At 44.5% G+C, this 16,824-nt stretch overlaps 1 protein-coding gene across 9 annotated transcripts in view; it reads right to left on the bottom strand.

The window, feature by feature from the left end:
* Positions 1 to 16,824, bottom strand: part of cbfa2t3 (CBFA2/RUNX1 partner transcriptional co-repressor 3) — a 45,435-nt gene that overhangs the window by 21,002 nt on the left and 7,609 nt on the right. Inside the window, exons 1-2 of one of the 9 annotated variants that reach the window (XM_071488730.1) lie at positions 12,647 to 16,824; positions 11,932 to 12,000 (exon numbers count right to left, since the gene is read on the bottom strand). The exon at positions 12,647 to 16,824 is cut by the window's right edge and continues 2,385 nt beyond it. The exons of 5 other annotated variants lie outside the window; for them this stretch is intronic. The gene's annotated coding sequence lies outside the window, so the exon portion shown is untranslated. Of the gene's footprint in view, positions 1 to 1,582; positions 1,704 to 5,617; positions 5,719 to 11,931; positions 12,001 to 12,646 lie in introns of those variants that run through there. 3 more of the 9 variants (XM_071488727.1, XM_071488731.1, XM_071488732.1) reach the window with 3 other exon arrangements.

Raw genomic sequence — 16,824 nt, 5'->3', positions numbered from 1 at the left:
AATTTATGTGGCATTCATTGGTTCTTAATAACTCTCAAAGGATTCTCTCTCTCCCTTTTGTTTTTCCTTTTCTCTCTTTTGGCTGCTTTTTAATGTACCGCAGGAGAAATCTAATAAAATAATTTACTTCAGAAACTTAGTAGCCGGTGATAATCTCTCATACTTCCATGAATTAAAGAAAAAGTAGAAAACTTCCACACCACTCTAGCTTTGATAAATCTTTACCCTGATTTGAAATCCTGTTTACAGCTGCAGTGTTCATATACTGTAGTCACCAACTAACATATTAAATCACTGTCACATTAATGTGCTTTTCATTTCTCTTCTCCCATGAGCCAACTATGAATCCAATGTTTTCCTCCACAAAACTCCTGCCTCAGTTGGCCTCAGTCCTTGGTGTTAGCCCATTTCTCAGAGCTTGCGTAGAGGCGTTCAACAGCTGGTGTCTGTATTTAAAGAGTGCCACTCTGGAGTGTGCTGTATGAGGCCCATTGACACAGTGATCCTCAAGAACACAAGGGGCACTCTGCTGTTTGCCCCATGCCAGACGCTCTGAACATAAACACACAAGGTTGTAGATAGAGGCAGACGGATCCTGCTGGTATAAATAGATGCAGCCATTCTGCATCTATACAGCCTTAAACACACAAACAAGCTCCCCGTGCTACTGAATTGGAGGGCTGCTTCCTGTAGAGAGGCAGCCATATGTTTTCAGTAAACCTCTTTGATCAAATTTTACTGTGCCACCGTATGCAGTGTCTACTGTAGGACATTCATACAGCATTCATCTAAATGAAAAATATCACAACAAGCATAACACACACCAACTGTAAGTACTTTTCTAGAATGTAGCTTTGTCCTTTTGTCCCCATATTGACAAGTATGAAGCTACAGCTTTATTCAAATGAACGAGAGCAGAAAAGATCAGGAGGGTGACATTAAATTAAAATGCTTTGTGACTTTCTCTTGCAGAGCGCAACTGTGCAGAGAGGAGAGCAGAGGAGAGGAGAGGAGAGGAGTGGAGAGGAGAGCAAAGGAGAGGAGAGGAGAGCAGAGGAGAGGAGAGGAGAGGAGAGGAGAGGAGAGGAGAGGAGATGGGGACCGCCCTGTCTGTCTGTCTGTCTGTCTGTCTGTCTGCTCCCACCGTGGGATTATAGACAGCTGTTTAATCTGACCAGCTACAGGGACAGGGCACACACATACGCACCATGCTCTGGATTTCACTTTTAATACATTAGGAAGTCTGCTAGGTCTGCAACCCCATCTGTGGCCATCTGTCCTCCCATTGTGTTTTGTGCTGAAGGACAACACACTCATGCCGAAAGAAGTATAAAAAGAGAGATTGGTATACCAGTTAAAGCAGACCTGTGGTTAAAGGTTTATGTCTGGACCATGCTCCTGTCTGCAAGCTGATCTATTTCCCCCTACAGGTTTTTATCTGAGTCTCTGAGAGGAGCCACTTTGTGATCAATACAGCTGAGAATAGATCTGCTCAGGATACAGATAAGTTGCCGTCTGTCCCAAACACTCACTACTGAATATTATGCTGAAAATAAAACAAGATGATACAATCGTTACCTACCTCTCTGCTGCTGTCTCTGTCTGTCTCTGTTTCTCTGACTCTCCGAACAGCTGTATGTCTGCACGTTTGACGTAATCAGGGCTAAAAGATTGCTCACCAAAGAGTCTGCCGTCTGAGTTCTAAAAATGTTCTCTGTCTTATACTCTCCCCTCGTGCAATGATGAAACAAAATGAAAAACAATTCACAGTGAGACACACAAAACCAAATATCATGTACTGTACAGCACACACACACACACACAGTGCAGTGGTTTGTCTAACTTTCTAAAGTCATTTTGGGGTCTCATTATAGCTTTAAAGATATATACCTTCATTAAAGCCCCTCAACACAAACACATAGACACACTAAAATACCAGCTTGTACTGACAAGCCATTGGAAGGCCATTCAGATGCTGGTAGGGAATTTTAGTCTAATTTCACATTGGCACATGTCTGTGCGTTGACTGTATGCATATCTGTGTGTGTGTGTAAGTGAATGTGTGTTTGTGCTTTCACTGGAAATACAGCTGCAACTAATTTAGCTTTAGCTAACCACTGCAGAACAGTCCCCTTAAATCCCCCCTGTCTATTCAATCTTGCGCACTCCACAGAGGCTCTTGCCAGTGACCACATAGCCTTAAAACTCTCCCTCTGTCTCTCGCTCCTTACATCCCTCCTTTGCTCCCTCCCTCCCGCTGTAATTCCCCCAGTCTCCAGGAATGCTGTTGTTTTTAATTTCTCCCAGCTGCTCTGGCTGCCTGCCCAGCCGCCTGCCTTCCCACATCTGTTCCCTATCAGGCCGCTGAGGAGTCCACACAAACAGAGCCTGAGCCCCTGGCCCCCCAGCCCCCCACCAGGCCTTCATATCAAAACATGGGGCTTGTAGCCCTGTGCCTTGCACTGAAGACCTAGGGATACAGCACCTACAGCACCCTCCACTCTCATACTACCAGCCCAAATCCCATTCAAAAGAAAGAGACCGCTGACATCTGTAGCACAAGAGTCAGCTTCCTGTGCCCCAGAGCAATCTACAAAAACAGCACATTTTCTTTCTGTTTGCCAACTACTTCTATATTTTCATATATGCCTTGTTATCAGTTTGAGGGCTGAACTATGTCACAGGTAACATAGAGAGTGTGTGTTTGTGTGTGTGTGTGTGCGTGTGTGTGTGTGTGTGTGTGTGTCTGCGTGTGTGTCTGTGTTTGTGTGTCAGCGCACAGGCTGCTTCTGCAGACAGATCCCAGACTCCACTTCATCTTAAACTGATTTAGAGCTCAGAGGCTTTAAAGCCCTCACTAATGACAGGGTGGGAGACAGGCCTGTACAGCGCACACGCGCGCACACACACACACACACACACACACACACACACACACACACAAATAGACACACAGATGCATGCATACATGCTCACAAATTTGCAGCATGTATACGCTGTGGACACAAACACATATTTCTGCCTATGTTACTTGAGAATCTCTGTGATAGTGCACATGCAGTGCCGGCTGAACAAACACGTTGAACAAAAAACAAACGTGGGGGTGGGGCTGCTTCTCCTTAATAAGCACTGACAAAAGCCATACTGTCTTTGATCAGATTACCAAGAGCAAATCTTTTAAAGTTTTTTTTTTTTTTTTGGCTTTTTTGGCTTTATTTTGATAGTCATAGTGAGAGAAAGGGGGGATGACATGCAACAAAGGGCCACAGGTCAGCCTGAAACCCAGGCCACTGCAGTTAGGACTAAGCCTTTATGGTACATGCTCTACCAGGTGAGTCACTGGGGCACCCCACCTAGAGCAAATCTTTGATAGTCACCAGTTTTTCCAAGTCAAAAGCTTTGCCCTTTTTGAATGGGTAAACTGGCAAGGATAACTTGAGGACAAGCAGGAAGTAAGGATGGATTAAAGACAATTTATCCAGGGCCAGAGGTGCTAAGGGTAAAGGAGTTGTATTTCTGCCTCTCTGAGCTGCAGGGATCTGTCATACAGTGCTTATATCTGTGAGAGCTGTTATTGATGTAATTGTATTGAAGTTCTAGCGACCATCTGTTCTCCTTTGGGAGGGCCTGGCTCCTCTCGTCGGCAGTGAAGTGGTTATGTGCAGCATATCACTGCTGCAGACGTGCTCACAGAGAAAAAACTTCCTTTTCAGATTTTCCCAACGGCTGCTAATAAAATCCAGATGCTAGACTGGAGCTGTTTCTGCCTGGGTCCCTCACGATCCCTCCTCCTCCTCCTCTCCTCCCTCTCCATCTTCTGTCCTTCTACATCTCTTCTCTCAGTGCCCCTCTTCCTCCCTCTCCCCCGTCGTCTACATTGCTAATCATTTATTCTGCTCTTTTCATCTACCTCTCCCCCTTCTCTCCCTCCCTCCTCCTCCATCCATCCTCTGCTCCCTCTTTCTCTCCAGCCACTAGCACAGAGCCATTCCTAAATAAAGGAAAGAATTTGTGACATTCAGCCGAGGCAAACTGTGCCAAGAACAACTCCCAGGCCAGCCAGACACATCTGGAGTGTGTTAGGACAGCACTGGGCACTGGTACCAACACCGGTCCTCCCACCACATATGCACACACAGAGAAAATGGTGACAAATATGGGGCCATAGAAATCATATACAAACTGGGCTGCATATATTTTCACAAAGCTTGTTGTTTTCATCTCACATCGAAAAGTGTAGATATTGTTGCTCGCCAGACAGCCCAGCAGCTGTAGGCACAAATTCTCCGTTGTGCTTTGTTGCACTATATTGTTTACACATCCTCAGCAGCAATAGAATAATACACAGTTTATATCCATAATTGTGCAAGTACATGCCTGCTTGCATGCATTCTGTATATGCATGTGAACTACAATGGAGTGCATACATGTGTGTTGTGTTTCTGATTGCATTTGTGTATGTGTGAGCTTGCATGCATGTGTGAGCGTGCCCTGGATGTGTGTGTATGTGTGTGTGTGTGTGTGTGTGTGTGTGTGGCTCCAGGGTCTCTGTGTGAGAGGAGTTGAACACCTGAACATCAATAACTGTCATGTGGGCCACCTGGGACCCCACAGCCAGCTTGCACCATGGGCACACCGCCATCACCAGCACAGCTGCCACAGAGAGAGAGAGGGAGGGATAGCAGAGATATAGGGAGGAAGTAGGAGGCATGAAAGAGGCACACACATTTGAGGAAGTGACTGTATATGTACATCTGGGAATGGGCCAGAGAGACAGAAAAGGCAGACAGACATGAGCAGAGAGAAGGTTTTACATGTAGCTTCTGCTCTACATGATAAGTCTCCTTTGTTCCCACTCATCTACATCTTCTTTTCCTCGTCCTGTCAGCTGTGTGCTTAATTTTGCCAGCTGAGAGCTCAGCCTCAAGCTGCCACGATCCAACATCAGATAGGACTTTCTTTTATCTTTCCTCCATCAGACATGACATAATTCATCTTAACATCCACTGCTGATACGCTGGCATTAAACAGAGTACTGCTCAAGCCAACAACTTTGCCTGTGTCTTTAACACTTGACCTGCCTAAACCTGACTGGTCCTGTCAGATTTGAGATCCAAGCCATGCCAACCTGAGGCATGAAAATTTTATTTTTATGTTTAAACTATGACTGACACTTAGCAGTTAGCTCACTAGGTAATGCATCACACTGGCTACAATCTGTCTCTTTCCCTCTTCCCACTGAGCATTGCATATCTACATGCAACACATGGCATGAGTGGCTGCAGATGATTGTCACAGCAAGGAAGAGAAAGATGAATCTGTTAATGAATCATATTTGAACGTAACCAGACCTGATTTAGTTTTACAGTTCTGCTGAGACCTGACTGGAGTATGACAGATCCAGCAAAAATATCTGGTTTTGGGTCAGGTAGCAGTCTTGTCAAGAAATCACACTGGGTCACATGCAAATCCTGCTTTTGATTATCTCAACTATGTAGCATTGATTGTTTAAATCAATAACCAGTAACCTCCAATAAGTCTTAAACACATATTTGAATAATAAAAAGAAACATTTGAAAATTGCCTCATATAGGATGTTCACAATGACTGCACTTACATAAATAAGCTCTCCGATCCAAACACCTGCAGCCTCACCCAGCACCAATTAGCTCATCAGGCTTTTAATTACTCTGTTAATTGCATACAGGCGGCATGAAGGGCAGCCTGGGAATAGGGCAAGGGGGGCCTCCTGAGGACCCAGCCTGACAAGCCTGACAAACAAAGAGGAGGTTTTCTACCAACAGCAGCCACAACAGAGTGGCTCTAGAGGCTGGGAGGAGAAGCAAAACACCAGACAATAGGTCCAAGTGCTTCATCAGCAGCGCCGTAGCACCGAGTGATATCACTTCCTGTTCTGATCAGTTAGCCACGGAGGCCAAGACTGTGAAGTGAGTGATGAGTGAGGCTGGGGAAAGCAGAGACATGGAGGAACATAGAGGAGCATAGAGGAGGCCATGTAAAGAGAGTTATGTGCACATCTGTGAGCAGCTACGCTACATCTGGATTAGTTCATATTGGTCACAGGAGGGCGGGGTGGGGGGGCGGGTGGGGTGGTTTGGAAGGTTTGCTGAGAGGAGCAAGCGTGGGAATGTCCCACTATTAAGTTTGGGGCATGTGGGCTTATTGTATTTGTGGGAGAGTTGGGCTGGAGTCTCCACAGAGTGACCTGTCTGTCATAGAGCTCTGCGATAACACAAACATCCTCTAACTGCGCACAGTCTGGACGCACACACCCATTCAAACAGGACCCCAAGGCTGTTAAGATTAAAATTCAGAAATTCTCTACTTGTTTTCTCCGCATGCTATTTGGCATTTATTTCTTCATCCTTAGCAAGAGTCTCTATCTATTGATCCTTCAGTGTATCTGTCTGTCTGTCTGTCTCACCCTCATAACAGATGTCCTCCCTTCAATTTCTTCCAGGAGCAGTGTTTGAGGAGGTGTATCCAGGAAACAGTGGCCAGCGCTCACTTCCTGTGTGACAGGTGTGCGATGGAGGCCTGACAGCTGCTGTCCTGCTCTCTCTTTCCCTCTCTGTATTCCTCTCTCCCGTTTCTCCCTCTTTCCAGCCAGCTGCAGCAGAGAGCAGCTCTGTTTGTTCTTACGTCACCGCTGCTGCCTGCTGATTTATGGAGCACAAAAGACTTAGATTTGACCCTGGCAACACACACACATGCACGTGCGCACGCACACACACACACACACACACACACACATGACAGCAACTGCAGCATCTCTGTCCTTCCTTCTCATAAACCCCAAATCTTTGTAAGTGTCTGTAAGTGTGTTAAACAGTATGTGTGAATTGTGGCTGCCTATTTCTCTCCCCACGTCTCTCTTGCTCCTATGCTTTGTGCACCGTTAAAAACCTGACACTGAGCTGTCACTTACCGCTAAGATAGGAAAACAAACAGCAGATTAGTCATTCTCCTACTTGATGTCATGTATTTCATTTCATTCAGTGTTAAATGTCTGCTCTGTCACTATGGAGCTGTCAGCGCTGACAAAACTGTCTGTAGCCTGAACTGCTCCCTGGTCTGCCAGCACTCTCATACCTCTTCGTTTGGCCTGCAGACACAGTAACAATAGCTTCTGACATTAGCCAGGCATGGGTAGGGTGTTCTGTATTATCCTGCAGGACCCCATAGGTTTCACACATACACACACACACACACACACTGACATGTGCAAACACAAACCACTGGGAAAGTGGAGGGGGGGGGTTGAGGAGGGTGGGGGGGGGGGGGGGGGGGGGGGGGGGGGGGGCGGGAGTGGGGAGGCTATTCATGTGACAGGTTAGAGAGAAGCTTTGACAGTTTCTCCATTTAGCCTACAGCCAGCTCATGCTGGAAGCTGCCGAAATAAATACCAGCTACTCCTCTGGGACGCGAGCCGACTACGGGACGCCGCCACAAAAACAGAGCGAGCGGGAGAAGAAAGAGAGTGACTGCGGTGCCAATAACATGCTGATTATGTGAGCTAATTGGCAAATTAAGACGACCCGCTGTCAAGTCATGCATGGTCAAAGTCAGTGGACGCCAAGCAGAGCCACAATAAAGCAACCGTTCTTTTGTGAATCATGTGAAATTAAAGTGAAATATAAGAAATCCCATCTGAGTATATTAGAGTATTTAATGTCATTTTAAAACAAAAAACTACACTTGATGGTCTTCTTCATCTTCAGTCATTACCAAGACTAAGTTTTACCAAGATTCAAAGTTTTCCACTAAATAAAATGTCAATTACAGTTATTCATAATAAACTGAAGCCAAAACATACAAACACAGTCAGACCTTAGACTGTTAGCAAACCTGTGATTTAACCATCAAAAGATAGTCCTGCACAATGTAGGCTGTTGTATAGTGCAAATGTATAGTCTCTTACATAATCACAACACTCCTGTGTATCTGAAAGCCTACAGAGGTGTGTAATGACTGCTCCTTCAAATGATAACTGAGAGGGCAGGGCATATTACTGATGGAATGACCTCTCTTTGACGTTGTACTTGAGAGACTGAGTGGAGACCATCAAACACCGGCCCTACACCCTGCTGAGGCTCCTGGTGACTTTAAATGCCAGGCAATGACTTGCTCCTCAAAGTGACCACTGCTCTTTGACATATCAAGAAAATCTCTGACCTTCCTCTCTACGCACTTCAAACACCTCTAAAAAGCTAAAATGTCCATTTCCTAGTAAAATTAGTACTTTACACGGGTATTGCTTTTATCTGGAGGGGTAGAATTTGTCTGCATGTGGGTGTGTGTGTGTGTGTGTGTGTGTGTGTAGAGACAGGCAGAGGAAGGAAGGCTGGAGCCAAGATTAAGGTCTGTACAACTAACTGGTAACACAACCACATGGAGTGGCTCAGCTGCCCATTTGAAGAGAGACGGAACCATCTGTGTGGCACAGGATCTGTTTCCAGGAGATAACGGCTTTTTTAATTTCACAAATACTGTAGACGAAGAGAGAGAGAGAGGGTGACGTGCCTTCCTTCCCAATCTCTGCCTGCATGCTCCTCTGTTGCAGAACTTCCCTAGATGTCCAGAGAGGACTGCTTCAGAGTGGAGGCCTTAATAACTTCAGTCTGTGTTCCTTTGTGCTGGTTTACTCCCTGCCTGTGATAAAGGCCTCGGTGTGGGGCAGAAGGAAAGGGAGGGATTCATTATGTCAGGTAGCGGTGGCGATATGAACTTCCCATTTTCTCTGTTGCTCCGACCATTTGGCTTGATTAAAATAGAGCTCAGTGCTACTGTAGATTAGCCCAGCTGTTTCCTGTGTCTGACTCTGATCTGAACACACTTCCTACCATGAAGAAGAGGGGGGGTGGGAGGTGAGAAGGTTGCACAGGGAGAATGGGCCGTGGAAGAGAAGAGGGTCAATAGAAGGTCAGAGGTCAGTGGGCAAGTGAGGAAGGAGAGAAGGAGGTGAAATAGGCACAAGACAAGGAAGGGAGGAGGAGGAAGGGTTTTTTTTTCTTCTTGCCTGTAGCTGTCAGAAATTCAGCCATACTGTACATGTGAATTCACTGATGTTGTGACATTTGTTTGCAATTGCATTTCTTTGCACTGCAAATGTGCCTCCCTTTTGAGATGCATAATTGAGGGTGCAATTTGTCAATGCTGTATATGTTGTAGTAATTTTAGTAAAATGAAAAGTCAATTCAACAAATAATTTCCAGAAATGCTCGACGATAAATGGTGAGTTTTCACCCTTGAATGTCACAGATAAGGTAATTGGAGGATTTCATCTGCTCCGTGCACAATGAACTCTGAAGAAAAGACACCTGATAATTCTAGTGGAAGCAAAACAGTGCTATGACGAGCACTGAAGAAATGGTGAGTATGTGTGTGTTTGTGTGTGTGTGTGTGTGTGTGCTATATGTATGGTGGGAGTCCGTGTGGATATGTGTACATGTAGGGAAGAAAAGAGAGAAAGAGTGATATTTCACACACGCATTTGGGGTTTTACTTGGCCTCCACCCTGAGCTCTGCTCCCACGCTGTGGCGTCGGCAGGCCAGCCATCCAGAGAGTGTGTTTCTCATTCCATCAGATGTTGGGAAGCTGTTCGCTTCTCTGCTCTACTCTCTGACATTCTGCAGCTCCCCAGAGAGGCTGGGCAGTCTTGTCACAGTAATGTCAAACACATGTGGAACAGACCAGGGCACAGCAAACCAACACACACACACACACGCACACACAAGACGGAGCAGGAGTCGGCCAGAGCCACACTGGTCTTTCCCACTATGTATTCGGATAAACAGCAGTGAAACCATAGAGATTCAGCGCCGGGAAAGTCACTCACATCACTCACTCCCATATTTTAGCAAAAACACACAAATTTACACACTGATCTCATTGAACTCACTTTCACTGAGCAATAAGTACACTGTGTCTGTCCTGTGGGCATCGATGCTGCCGTTAATTTGTCATCTTGAACAGAGATATAGCAAAGTCAAGTAATCCTCATAACTCTTTAACACCACAGACCACTTGAGTGGTCTTCCATTGATTCTACCCTCAACACATAGACACAGGGTGGCAACAGTAAGAATACCTCTGTTACTAAAATTGTGGCTTCTCCAGCCCCTGCTGTAGCTGCTTCTTTACTGTGAAACAAACTAAACAGAGGGTGCGCTTTCCCCCTCTTATTTTTAAACAGTCCTTATCTATTGAAGCTTATTGTTCTCACCCTGGAGGCAAGGCTGTGCGAACACATATAAACATCTAATCATGTTCTTGAGTGACAACTTTGTGTCACAGAGAAATGATTTGGAGCACATAAACAACACTTTTGTTGCGTTGATACCTGGAACTGAAATACGATTTCACGCATATCACCTTGTTTTGATTCACTTTTTCTGTAGGGATACAGTGTTATTAATGGTTAATGTCTTTTATGTAGGACCACAGAGCAGTGAGGAAGTCACTCGCATACATACATAATAACAGGAGTTATTGCTCCTTTTCAAAAGGTCACACGATATCAAACATAACGCGCCGTACACTAACTGTTTGACTTACAGGAGGGCCATATATACACAGAGGCACACATAAACACAAACACACCCAGGCCTGATGTCTCTGGCTTGTGTCAGCTACTAGCTTGTCTTGTTTGTGATGGCCCAGGTGTCTGTGCTGTGCTGACCACCTGACCGGCTCGCTGTGCTCGCAGCTCCCGCCCACCCGAGGCCATCTGCTCCACTCATTAATTAGGAGACAGCCAGTTTCACCTGCACTGCCCGCATTTAGTTCACAATAATTAGCACACACACGCACACGCACAAAGCACACTCAACAAGCCCACACACTCATACAGTAAACACATAGGCTGTACCCAGATCAAGTCACAGCATCCACAGAGTCTTTTCACCTGCACCAGATGACACAGACACTGTTAGACTGAGATGATGCAGGATGGTAATGACTTTCACTATCTCCTGCATTTCCTCTGTCAAACGGCTGAAATATAACACACTGATAAGGCATCTCATTAACACTGGCAAAGGCAAGAATCTAAAAAAAAAAAGAAACATTGTGCCTCTGATACCTTGATGGTAAAACATTAGTCATGACGTGCCTCAAATAGCGGCAACAACTCGCTGGACAATAAAACAAGAAACTGTCTGCCGGCCTGCGACTTTGTCTGATGCTGTTTCTACAACAGGTTATCTCGCTTTCTTTTAATCTCCTGTGGTATGTTCTCTTCCGTATATAAAACAGAGGACATCCCATCCCTGCACCTGTGGTACATGGGAACTGAATAAACACTCGGCGGGCTGGGGTCATAATGAATGGCCCTGCCTTTTAAGAGAGCTACTTAATGATGAAGTGGGGACATCTGCCTCAGCAGGCGGCTTGGGTGATGGGGCGGCCAGCGTTTGGAGGGGAAGGAGAGAGGATGAGATGCTCACTTGGTGGTGATGGAGGTATAATGTGCGGTGAGGCAGGGTGTCTGCACTGCGGTTTCACCTCTGCAACCCCCCCCTCCATCCATTGTTTGAGACTATTATCAACTGTTCAATTATTCAGATGGTATTTACCAGGGCCAATTATACAGGGCCATGTCCTGCAGAGAAAATGGCCTGAGTGTTTTACTGTTGCACTCACAGGCGGAAGAGTGCGCTGCTGAGGCTGTTCAAGTCGGGGATGAAGCCTTTGGCTGGACTTGTTTCTTCTCAGGGAGTGTCGCCACAGGCACAGGGGTTGTTATAAATTATACATCATGATTTCAGCTTTTTTTTCTTAGACTCACTTTTAAGTTGTGTTTATTTCCTTTGGTTGCCATAGTATTTCTGTTAACACTTTCTCTACCCTTTTTTTCTTTAATGTCCTCACAGGCTACAGCAATACACATTACACAATACTGCACTCACCAGAAGGGGATGTTTCTGCAAGTTTCTTATTGCTTTGTTCTGCAGGAGTGGACACTGGTGTCTGCGCTGCTGTATCATGGGAAAGGTGGAGAAGCTGTTATGAGGCACCATGGGGTTCAGTTCAGGGTAAATGTCTAAATTTATCCCTTCACACCCATCACCTCCATCCAGACCAGGTGGACACCAAGTTCATGGAGACCAAAGATTTTGTGTCATCACTTTGTCTCAACATCACTTTGATGTGCAGCACAGACTGTTGGGGCAAACACCTCACAGCCCCTAAGTCTCTCTCTCTCTCTCTCTCACTGCATCTCTTTCTTTCTCTCCACCTCAGCTCTCTCACCTTCATGACGCTAAAGTAACAGAACACATCTATTACAAGCAACAATTAAACAGTAAGAAATGAGCTATTTCACTTCCAGAAAACACATTGTTTTCCCTATAAAACCCTCTGAAGACAACTTAATATGTCAAAGAGTGAAACTGAAGTGGACAGAGCTTCAGACATAATGCTGGCCAGAGTCTGAGTTTCAGCTTGGGATATATCAGCGGTCTGGACCCTTAAATATCAAACACTACTTCTACTGTAACAAATGTTCTGAGAAAAGACTATTACAGGACTACTGCAAGCCCTCGATGCATTTAAAATCAATTTACACCAATAGAAAATGCACTCATTTACTACAATACAGGCGAGTTTGCAGGTTGTACTTACTTTGTGAAGGTCGAGGTCAAGCTGAGGTAATTGTAGCGGTGATAATCCACACCAAATAGTTTCTAAAACAGGTTTTATACCGTCTCAATCCTCATTATTTGGAAAAAAAAATGGGATAAAGCCTTTGCCAAATAGTGCGGAAAACTATTCAGGTGTTATTCCCTTTTTGTTTTTTTTGAAATATTGAGAGGAAGGAGAGGCAGAAGCCACAGTCTATCTCAAAAGAAAATGTTTTACTTTCCTTTGGAAGTTCAAAAGGGGTCTTGACTTTCCAGGTTTAATAAATAATGAGGTATTTCTCTTCTCAGTTATATGGACAGAGAAAGAAATAAAATCAAAACCAGGGCTCTTGGATCCTTAAGAACATTGATGTCTTTGGTTTTGCAGTGTTTTTTTTAAAATTATTATTCTTTTAAAACAAACAGCTTCTTGTGTCAACGGTGATGTGACAAAAAAAAAAAAAAATCACAACTAGTCCCAGTCAAGTAAATCCGTTCTCTTGCTCATTTTATCCATCCTAGATAGAAGAAATAAAAGAAAATAAACGCAGTTTCAGCTCCTTTCTGTTAGTTTTGAAGCAGACCAAACTATTAACCGGTTTATATTTTGTTTTTATAAGTCCACAAATCCTCTCGTCTCCCATGTAGGCTAAAAACGCAAAATGATAAAGATGCGGCTCCTCTTGTCTGCAGGGTGCGTCTTTTATTCCCCCTGTGACAACTTTAAAACCCTCTTCTCTAGTTCACAGTTTAGCCACAGTCCGTGTGTCAGGAACAAGTCCGTACACATCCGACGAGATAAATCCGAGAGAAGAAAAAAAAAAAAAAAAAAAAAAAAAAAAAAAAGCACACAGTTTCTTTACAGCCTGTGGACAGGCTACTCTACAACCACGTTTCTCTGTGTGTATGGTCCTTGTCCTCCTCCGACGCGCCGATCCTCCGCCGAGCTCTCTTCAAATGGTGTCAAAAAAATAGTCACTTCTCCCAAAGAAAATCGCGATCAGCAGAGCATGTTTTTAAGTTTCTTCCCCCCGTGGATTCACAATTTGGGGTTTTCGGACTTGTTTTGTCTTCACTGATGAGTGGAGCTGGCGGGCCCACTGTACGCAGTAACCGCAGCTCTCTCCTCCTCCTCCTCTCTCTCTCTGTCCTCGCTGTAGCCTTCTGTCTGCGTTTAAACACCATCTGGAGCTCCTAACCTCCCTCTCTCTCTCTCTCTCTCTCTCCCTCTCTCTCTTTCTCTCTCTCTTCCTCCGCTCTCTCTCCCTCTCGGGTACCATCAGAGACAAGAGCTGCCAGCTATTGTACAGGAATCCTTCCTGAATTAAAGAAGATCCAAATTGAGCAGCACAAAACCGCACATTAGTACAAAAGTATTTAGATTATTCCACAGGCAGCTAAATATACTGAACGACATCCGCATGAACGTCTGTGGAACTTATGGTTTACACTTGATTAAAAATGTCTATTTTTTTTACCATAAAATGCTCAGGACAAGATGTAAATAATATAAATTATCTAAAGGCAGGCTTGTGGCTTACGGATAGATAAATAAATAAAATAACAAAATCAATTTGATCCTGATCAATCATTTCAGAAACCAAGCCAGTCAAATGAAAAAGCAGTAACCTGAGTGAAATACAACAGTTTTACTGTCCCGTTGTCTGCCCGTGGGGGGCGCTGCTTCCTCATCTCAGGGCAAGGAGGACTAGAGGGGCAGAATTGAGTCTATTAGACTCCAGACTTAATTACTTTATTTAACACTTAAAAAAAAACCAAAAAAAAAAAAACCAAGAACATCAATGAATGCAAAATAGTGTCCCTTTCTGAATATGAACTCACAGCAGTAAATACTGCACAGCTTGTAAAATGTACACAGTTTTCTTTGTGTTGTCAGGTGCTGTGATAGTCAGCTGCATGGACTGATGTGAAGATGGAGGACAACGTTTGTCTTCTACAGTAAAAGGCTGTTATCATTAATGTTTCCTTTTATTGACCTGCATGTATTATACACTTCTGCTTCTGGCTGTAATTAGTACCTCATAATGTAGCATAGTATTATCCTATTTTGTATAGAGCATATCTTCAACATTAGTATATTTTATTATTGCTGAATGTTTACATCCTTTTAAATTTACTGTGAATGAATGAATGGATTCTTTTTACAGTGACCATATAACATTAGGCTACAAATGATTATTATTTTATTCACTGATTAATCTGACAATTTTTTTTCCAGAGGTTGATTAATTGTTTAGTCTATTAAATGCCATGAATTAGTTGAGGTGATGATGAAACTAAATGTTTAGTTTGCCAGGCCAACCATCCAAAACCGATTCAATTAACAAACAGAGAAAAGCTGCAAATTCTCTCTTTTGAAAGGCTGCAACATTTTTCTTCATCAAAGACCTGAACCATTAATTGTGTATCAGTCAATTAATTCATTTCTGCTCTACTATGAAAAATAGACTTCTGGCTGACTTTGGTGCATTTGCAGTAATGTTTATTAATGTGCATTACCACTAAATAAACAGACAAATATATGACAGCCAGAAATAGAGAAAGAGACCCATAAAGGCAGGTACATCTAGTTTGTTTATAGTGAGAATCCTCCACCTGTCCACACTGGTCTGTTAGTCCGTCTGCCCCACCCACCTGCCCTCTCTCTCCCTCTGGCGGACACACACATGCCCGCCCACACAGACACACATGCACGCACACACACGCACACACACACACGCACACATAACCATGGAGGGGGACAGAAGACAAAGCTGACACCCTCCTGACCTCTCCTGTGTCTACAGAACAAACAGAACCAGCTTGTAAAGTACACACAGACAGCTGCTCTGCCCCAACTCCAGTCTCACCAGCCTCGCCAGCCTCGAACACAAACGCTGCCTTCATATGGAGCCGGGAGGACTTTTAAAAATCGTTCTGGCACTGATTAAATAATGTGAACGAGCGTGCAGGGGGAAACCCCAGTGCTCTTTGATTGGGACGTGACAGTTTCCTGCACAGCCCATGAGAAGCAATGACTTCAGGTTACCTAAGGTCCAGTGCCAAGGTTTTTGTTCAAACCACAATATGTTCATTTACTCTAAAGGGTCAAACACAAAGACATATACACTCAGTACCAACTTCACACACATAAACAGATACAGAGGCCATTACTAGCTGTGTCTGTCAGGGGCAGAGTGTGTAGTGCACCATGGTGGAAGTATGGTTGTCAAGGAGATGGATGGAGTGTTATTGAAACTCATTCTCTATATTTCTCTTTCTCTCTTTCAGAGTTATGGCCTTAGGCTGTATACATGCAGCATTATGTATGTGTGTATGTGTGTGTGTGTGTGTGTGTGTGTCTCCTTAGTATGTTACTGTAGGTGGCTTATTTGTTTCCTGCACAGAATACTAAAAAAGGGAAGAGGTGTGTGTCTGGGTGGCCTTGAGTGACAGAAAGGTTGGCGATGGGGGTTGCATCCAAAGAAAGGATTCCTGTCAAGGTGACAGCTCCAAGATTGACAGGATGCTATTCAACTCTGGAATGGCGTCAGTCAACCTGTCAGCCTCCCTGTACGACAGCCTCTCACTCCTCTTAATTTTGGCCTTTTGTTGAGCGGTCACTGGGTTAGCTCTGACACTCCATGTGGCCAGCCTGATAAACTGCACAATGAAACACACACAAGGTGGGAACTCTCGATGCCACGATGAACTCTCCATAATACTTGCGACTGGAAGTCCCTTTGATGGCATTAATGACGAAAACCGCTTTGTCTCCTCTTTCTTTCACTCCTCTATCTCCACTGTCAGCTCACAAACCCACCCCCTCACCCTGTTCTGGACTCTATTATGTTGACAGCATCTCCTGGATGGTTGAGCACTCTCTAAGGTGCAGGAACTAGGTTTGTTCATTGTGCTGGTATGGAAATGACTATTTCTGTGCGTGTGTGTTTGCATGTGTCTGTGTGTGTGTGTGTGTGTGTGTGTGTGTGTGCATGTCAGGGTAAAAGCAAGAGAGAAGCAGAGAAGTTTGCGGCATATCCTCCACACACACACACATTGTAAATCCTTTCCTATAGTGGCAGTCACAGGCTAGTGTGTTGAAAGGAGATAAGGTCCTGAGCCGACTGAAAGGAACGCTAGACCCATTATGTTCCTGCGCTCTTCTTTCTTCTCCTA

Source organism: Trachinotus anak, unplaced genomic scaffold (assembly GCF_046630095.1).
Source record: "Trachinotus anak isolate AG129_WGS33_773 ecotype Australia unplaced genomic scaffold, CSIRO_AGI_Tana_v1 ptg000011l, whole genome shotgun sequence".
NCBI lineage: Eukaryota > Metazoa > Chordata > Actinopteri > Carangiformes > Carangidae > Trachinotus > Trachinotus anak.
This window is presented reverse-complemented; position numbering and strand designations above follow the sequence as displayed.